The 7,387-nt window shown below is 42.1% G+C and overlaps 2 long non-coding RNA genes across 2 annotated transcripts in view; one reads left to right on the top strand and one right to left on the bottom strand.

The window, feature by feature from the left end:
- Window positions 1-1,411: 1,411 nt before the first annotated feature.
- Window positions 1,412-7,387, bottom strand: part of LOC116698973 (uncharacterized) — a 22,490-nt gene continuing 16,514 nt past the window's right edge. The window contains exon 3 of the long non-coding RNA XR_004334331.1: window positions 1,412-1,515. This is a non-coding gene — a long non-coding RNA (uncharacterized LOC116698973). The remainder of the gene's footprint in view (window positions 1,516-7,387) is intronic.
- Window positions 1,582-4,331, top strand: LOC116698972 (uncharacterized). Its single transcript, XR_004334330.1, has 4 exons — window positions 1,582-1,830; window positions 2,311-2,492; window positions 2,649-2,773; window positions 4,232-4,331. It is a non-coding gene; the product is annotated as an uncharacterized LOC116698972 (long non-coding RNA).

The following is a 7,387-nucleotide window of genomic DNA, read 5'->3' as shown; positions in this document are numbered from 1 at the left end:
GGAAGAGTCAGCCAGTTACTGGGAGCACCCCCATGGGCAACCTTCAGCTGGCTGCTGCCATTTACTTTTGTGGTGCTTCGTTTTCGACAACCATTCATTGTCTAACCTTCACTTCCCAACTGATTTACTTTTAATTCTTGTATAGATTTTTGAAGCAATGCAGCTGAGAACACATTTCAGAAGACATGCCAGGACATACAGTGCCTTGCGAAAGTATTCGTCCCCCTTGAACTTTTCGACCTTTTGCCACATTTCAGGCTTCAAACATAATGAGATAAAAACGGTAATTTTTTGTGATGAATAAACAATAAGTGGGACACAATTTATGGAACTACATTTATTGGATATTTCAAACCTTTTTAACAAATAAAAAACTGAAAAATTGGGCGTGCAAAATTATTCAGCCCCTTTACTTTCAGTGCAGCAGACTCTCTCCAGAAGTTCAGTGAGGATCTCTGAATGATCCAATGTTGACCTAAATGACTGATGGTGATAAATAGAATCCACCTCCAATCAAGTCTCCGTACAAAGGCAGTCTCAGAGGTCCGTTTAAAGCGCAGAGGGCATCATGAAGACCAAGGAACACACCAGGCAGGTCCCAGATACTGGTGTGGAGAAGATTAAAGCAGGATTTGGATACATAAAGATTTCCCAAGCTTTAAACATCCCAAGGAGCACTGTGCAAGCGATAATATTGAAACTGAAGGACCATCGGACCACTGCAAATCTACGAAGACCTGGCCGTCCCTGTAAACTTTCAGCTCAGACAAGGAGAAGACTGATCAGAGATGCAGCCAAGAGGCCCATGATCACTCTGGATGAACTGTAGAGATCTCCAACTGAGCTGGGAGACTCAATCAGTCGTATACTGCACAAATCTGTCCTTTAAGGAAGAGTGGCAAGAAGAAAGCCATTTATCAAAGATATCCATTAAAAAGTCTTGTTTAAAGTTTGCCACAAGCCACCTGGGAGACAAGAAAACCTGATGGAGTCTGCAAAAGACCTGAGACCGGAGATTTGTCTTCCAACAAGACAATGATCCAAAATGTAAAGCAAAATCTACAAAGGAATGGTTCCCAAATAAACGTATCCAGGTGTTAGAATGTGCCGTCAAATCCAACCTGAATCCAATCGAGAATCTGTGGAAAGAACTGAAAACTGCTGTTCACAAACGCTCTCCATCCAACCTCACTGAGCTCCAGCTGTTTTGCAAGGAGGAATGGGCAAGAACTTCAGTCTCTCGATGTGCAAAACTGATAGAGACATACCCCAAGCGCCTTACAGCTGTAATCGCAGCAAAAGGTGCGCTACAAAGTATTAACGCAAGGGGGCTGAATAATTTTGCAAGCCCAGATTTTTCAGTTTTTTATTTGTCAAAAAAAGTTTGAAATATCCAATAAATTTTGTTGCTTCTTCAACAAAAATTACACTTTTATCTCTTTATGTTTGAAGTCTGAAATGTGGCAAAAGGTCAAAAAGTTCAAGGGGGACGAGTACTTTGGCAAGGCACTGTACCTGGAACCAGCTACAAATAAAGGTGGACTGAATGGCAAACACAAAAGCTTAAAATGCTCAGTGAGGCAGAGAGTGTCATCATCGGGGATGATATGCTAGCTGACTCACCAGGTACACTGTAGTTCTTTCTGTTTGAACAATGTTGGCATTGTAACAAGTATTTCAGGTAAGGTGTTGCCTTCCACTGAATAATTCCACTCTCAAGTTTGACTAAAAATCTAAAAACCGTTTCATTCTAGGACATTCTGCAAAGTATAGGAGCTACACAATGATGGATGTGCAGCCCACCGAAATCGCGACATACAGCTGGTGCAGGTATTTAAAATCATTGGGCCTAAGGGTAAAATGATTACAATATAAGGACAGGGAAAACAATTAAATAGCTACATATCATTAACAAATTAATTGTTCCTCAAAAAATACCTACGATTTTTTTTCCTCTGGCTGCGTCACGTGAGCGTGTCAGCTGCGTGGCGTGTCCATTTTTATTCACTCTCCCATGTGAACAGGTTAGAGCTTGCATACTGCCTGCATGACACGCACGTCTCAGGCACGGCTTGAACATGCATGGTGTGTTCCCGGCCTGACGCAACAGATCAGACACATGCACTAGTAGTACTGACAATAGTGTCATTAGAACCCGTTATAAGCTTTATCTGTCTTATCAATGTTATAGATATGTGGTCAGAAAAGTGTTCGTACATAATCACCTGTTTTGGTGACCTGTTTTACGTTAATGGACACCTAGTGTGTGTGTGTGTCTGTGTGTCTGTGTGTCTCTCTCTTTCTACACAGAGCAACGAGGTGGGGGGGGACGCTCTTACATGGAGGCGGAGGGTCTTAAAGAAGCTTGGACCTCCTACAGGGAAGTGGCGTAAAGTTGGACTGTGTAATCACTGATCGCCACCCTCAGATCCAAAAGTTCCTGAGAGAACGTAAAATCCCCCACTACTATGATGAATGGCATGTAGCAAAAGGTAATCGGATCTTTTATTTTTATACATATAGTAAATTACATTATAATGATGTAGAAGATTGGACACTTTTGGGAAGTTGTCAAAACTTCAAAAATCAATGAACAAGCTACAATTTGTATATCTAACTATGTTTGCTATGTGAACTACTTTCATTAGGGTTGTCAAAGAAGCTGGAACAACTTGGCAAAGACAAGGACTGTGATTTGGTGAAAAAGTGGCTTAAAAGCAGAGTCAACCACCTGGACTGGTGTGCCACAAGCTCCGTCTCCAGAACTGAGAAGGTAGCGAACAGGAAGTCTTTGTTGAACCACATTCATGATGTCCACAGTTAGGGCTGCACAATTAATCGAATTTTAATCGCGATCACGATTTGGACTTCCCAACGATCAAATTTGCGTGATCGAGCGATTATTTTGTTATAAAGCGTCATTTCATAGAACGCTCGGTTTTTCAAAGCCAATCTACCGCTCCGTTAGCCGTCTGCTCATGAGGCAGTCAGGTAGTTCCCTGCACCCCGGGCATCTTAGTTTCTAGATGTAGCAGTCCAGAGGACAGAGTAGCTGAGGAAACTCAACAGAGCAGTCGGTAATACTCAGTCTCAAGGTTACCAGTTGCCAGTAAATGAAACACTTTGTCCCATTTGTTGTTTTTCGACAACAGCAGTGACCAGTGCTAGTAGCGTTGTTAGCTGTTAGCTATCTAGGAAGCACGGTGTTATGTCCTCGCTCGCTGCAATGTTGTTTATATGGATATGGTTTAATTTGCGTTACATGACCCATTTCGTTGTAAAGCCGTGCCTGTGTGGATCTTTCTACGTGCTCTCACTCTGCCTCTCCTCTTATTTCGCGTCCCGCCACACAGCGGGCCGCCGGTCCACACTTATTCATTGTCCACAGTTTAATTTTTTATTAACACAGCTGGATATTGGTAAGGATGGGGGCAAACCTGTATTTGTACCAGTGTTTCCGCGGGTAACTCTGCTATCACGGCCGCCACGGCGAAGAACACAGAAGTCATTGAATGCAACTAACCAGTTGGTAGAGTAACAGCGTGGGAGAGCAGCTGCTGTGTACCGAGCCTGGACTGGACCAGGATGTGACCATGGCCAGAATATCATAGTTCATAAAAATGCAGCGTGTAATGATAAAGACATTTCATACACACGAAGTCGTGTGTATCCGCCGTTCGACCCGTGCTGGGATCGTTCATAATGATCACGGTCTCTCTGTGAGTAGCTAGCGTCCATCACACTCCCTCTCGCAGTTTAATGCCTATGTGACAATAAAATTTGTTTGGTTAAACAACAAAATAACGTGAGAATAATCGCATCAAAATTTTTATCAAAATATAGTCGATTATCATTTTGGCCATAATCGTGCAGCCTATCCACGGTCATTCTGACCCAGCCTCCCCAAGTGTGTACATCCAACTGAAGGCCTCAAAGGACACAGCAAGTGGTTCATCCAGGTCTGTATTCTAAGCAATGATTTCACATTGTGTGTATCTTCAACAGTCATGGTTTACATTACAGTTTAAATTGACTTTCCATCGGCACGTCAGCTCGGAACCGACTTGACAAACAAGAGGTACCTACTGATGTTGAAAAGCTCAGCCATCATTCCAGACATCACACTGTGGAGTCATTCCGGCTTTGCTGGGAGTTAACTGGAGCATTTTGCTCGGTGTGTGTAAAAGTTAATAATGCAATTATGTTACAAAATTTATGTTTTTTGTTTTAGGTTGTATCTTGCAGCCATGGACTTCAATGAGAATGTGGATGCCGGAAGACAGCCAAGGGGAAAATAATGTACAAGACTTCTGTTCCCAAAGGCCAAAAGGGGGAGGGGAGGGGGGGGGGGGGGGGGGGGGTTACACCGTCAACAATTGGAAGTTAAATTTTATTACAACCAAAAAAATTAAAATTTGCATCGTATAGGCACTACAAATAACTTTTCACACACTAACAACACAAATATAAATGTGCAATGGTAAGGTGCTAAAATGACTTCACACCACCACACACACACACACACACACACACACACACACACACACACACACACACCACACACACACACGGCTATGTGTTAGACCTGATCATCCATGACCCCTTCCTATCTGGAAGCAGTCCGGCAGATTCCTGCGCCCAGGACCTGTGTGCTAGCTCCACAGGCCTTCCAGGACCATGCGTTGCTGAACATGTGTCACTGTTTAGACGGGGGGGGGGGGGCTGAACCCACATACTGCCCTGAAGCATCCAGAAACTCCCTCCGTACACGCAGACTACACAAGACGGGATCCGACAGGACACTTGTTCCAGAAAAACTACGGCCTGGTCTGCATGGCCTGCAAAGACAACAGGGTGTAGTGGAAAATCAATTTTTTATCTTTAGATTTTAGAGTATAACACTGGATGATATTTTGAAACAAAAAAAGGTTCTCATTGCATTTTGCAAAGAATAACTTATATTGAGGCACACCGGATGAAGGCCAGGATGGTCAGTCATACAGGTCTCTCCTCAGGAACCTGGGACATTGTTCTCATGACCTGTAAAAACAACACAAGGGGCCTGCTGTTATTTTATTAGTTGAAGGACGGTGGGCTAAGTGGTTAGCACTTCTCCTCACAGCAAGAAGGTTCTTGGTTCGAATCCAGGTTTCTGGGCCTTTGTGTGGAGTTTGCATGTTGTCCCCGTGTTTGCGTGGGTTTCCTGGGTGGCTACCGGTTTCTTCCCACCATAAAAAGACATGATACTAGTAGGACTACAGTTGAAAACTAGCCAATTGGCTATCCAGGCGCATTTACAGAAAGGTCATTAGAATAATAATAAGGAGGCTAAAGCATAAAGTAGCTTGAGTAATGTATCTTAGTTTTAGATACCTGAGGCATTTTTGGCAACATATTTTTCCACTCTGGGGATGTGTGACAGTTTCCACATGTGACCTGCCAAGGTAAGACGGATTGTATCTTTCTCACAGGAGTTGTAATTTTACATATTACTACTGTTAGAAGGTAAAATCTCATAGTCAGATGCCTAATCAGCAGGATAGTAGTTCCAAGATAACATCAGACCTACTGACACAGGCGAGAGTAGTATACTTAGAGTGGCAATACAACTGAACGAAATGTAGTCTCCTGTCCGATAATGGACGTCCTGTTGTAAGATAACAATACTACTAACATGGCAAGGACTGACTCATAATCACTATTCAGCAGGAGAGTATACAGGAACAATATTACAAGCGTGACTAAGAGACCTTATGTTGCATTCACTAAAAAAACAAAGTGAATACAAAGTTATGCTTATGGCTACACACAAGAGGTGAGTGTTACACTAGTTATAACAAAGAACGGCTAACGTTGGGCTACATGTTGAAAAGCCAGTAAATGCTTAATGACCAAACTTACCAGTGTGAAGGAGTCATTTCCAATCTCTGCAGGTTGCTACATCAGATCCTTCCTCGATTCAGGCTCACAAGATACCTTCAACACAAAAGATCCATGCTATCTCCACCTTAGATGATTTGGCGCGTGTGTTGGTCATGTCCAATCAGCACGCCGCCTTTCTTAAATATTCATGAGCAGACCATAGAAGGCAGAACACCTCTCGTTTCAACAGGTCAATTTAACCGGGTGGCATGCTAGGGCCAAAAGAACAGCAAGAGAGCGACTTTTCAGCCCAAAATTCCATACCCTATCAGGAGACTGAGGAACGGCGTGTGCAGTGAAAAATCTCAATACAACCATTCTATCACCCTTTAGTGTCGAGAACACTAAGGTTCAAGTACATTTGAGGTACTGTACTTTACTTGAGTCTTTTTGTCATGCCACTGTTCTACTCTACTCCGCTACATTTCGAGGGAAATATAGTACTTTTTACTCACTACATTCATCTGACAGCTTTAGTTACTTTACAAATTAGATTTAGCACACAAAACATGTGTCATAAATCATGGTTTTTTATAAATAATTAAATTCCCACAGTTATATAGGCCTACCGTCAGGAAATGAATGAGACCATGTAACACTTGATTGACACAACGTGACGATCGTTTCCAGTTCTAAAATGTGAGGATTTGAGAGATGGCACTTTACTTTGAATAGTTGAAGTACATTTCCCTGATGATATCTATTTGTGAAAGTAACATTTCAATGCAGACTTTTTACAGTGTGGTGTAGTATTTTACGTAACCTTGTGTGTTCTTTACTGTTAACCATGAAAAAAAGGTTGTTACTTTTTGGAACCATTTTTGTCACGTTACAACCGTTGTGGGTCTTTTTTGTGAAATTTTTTTCCAAAGGATTTTGTATTGCTTAGTTGACCATTTCAGCTTATTTCAAACGCCATGTTTTGTGATGGAAACAAAAGTAAAAAAACGGTTAAATCAAAGGTGACCCTTGAGGACAACAGAGGTTAAGTAAAGGACCATGGAATACAGTTTTTTTGCCTCTGCGCGCGAGGCTCCTGGTGTTTGCCTTGCCGTTTTTTTACTTTGTTTTACTCAGACAGATTGTTTTAGCTGTGTGGACCTGTGTCTGCTTGCGAGGCATTGGTTGTGTTTCGCTGTGTTTTATATTTTTCTTACTAGTTTAAAATAAACATTGTTCTTCGTATCACGTTGAGTCAGTTCATTTTCAAACACCATTGCTTGTAAGCGTGCTCTCATACAAAAGAAATGGCCTTTTAATATTTTACTGGCTTCCAATTTGGTAAGTTTGTAAAGGGGGTACCTACTCCTATGGTTACAAACCAGGGCGTTGTCGGAATTTTAGATATGTCGTACATTGAATTGTCCAGTTAAACTCAGACTGAACCTTCATTACGGAGAATCTGACGCCACGAACAGACAACAACAAATTGGTTGCGAAAGGTTAGATAAGAGGATAATTATAA

The sequence above is a fragment of the Etheostoma spectabile genome, chromosome 12 (genome assembly GCF_008692095.1).
Source record: "Etheostoma spectabile isolate EspeVRDwgs_2016 chromosome 12, UIUC_Espe_1.0, whole genome shotgun sequence".
NCBI lineage: Eukaryota > Metazoa > Chordata > Actinopteri > Perciformes > Percidae > Etheostoma > Etheostoma spectabile.
This window is presented reverse-complemented; position numbering and strand designations above follow the sequence as displayed.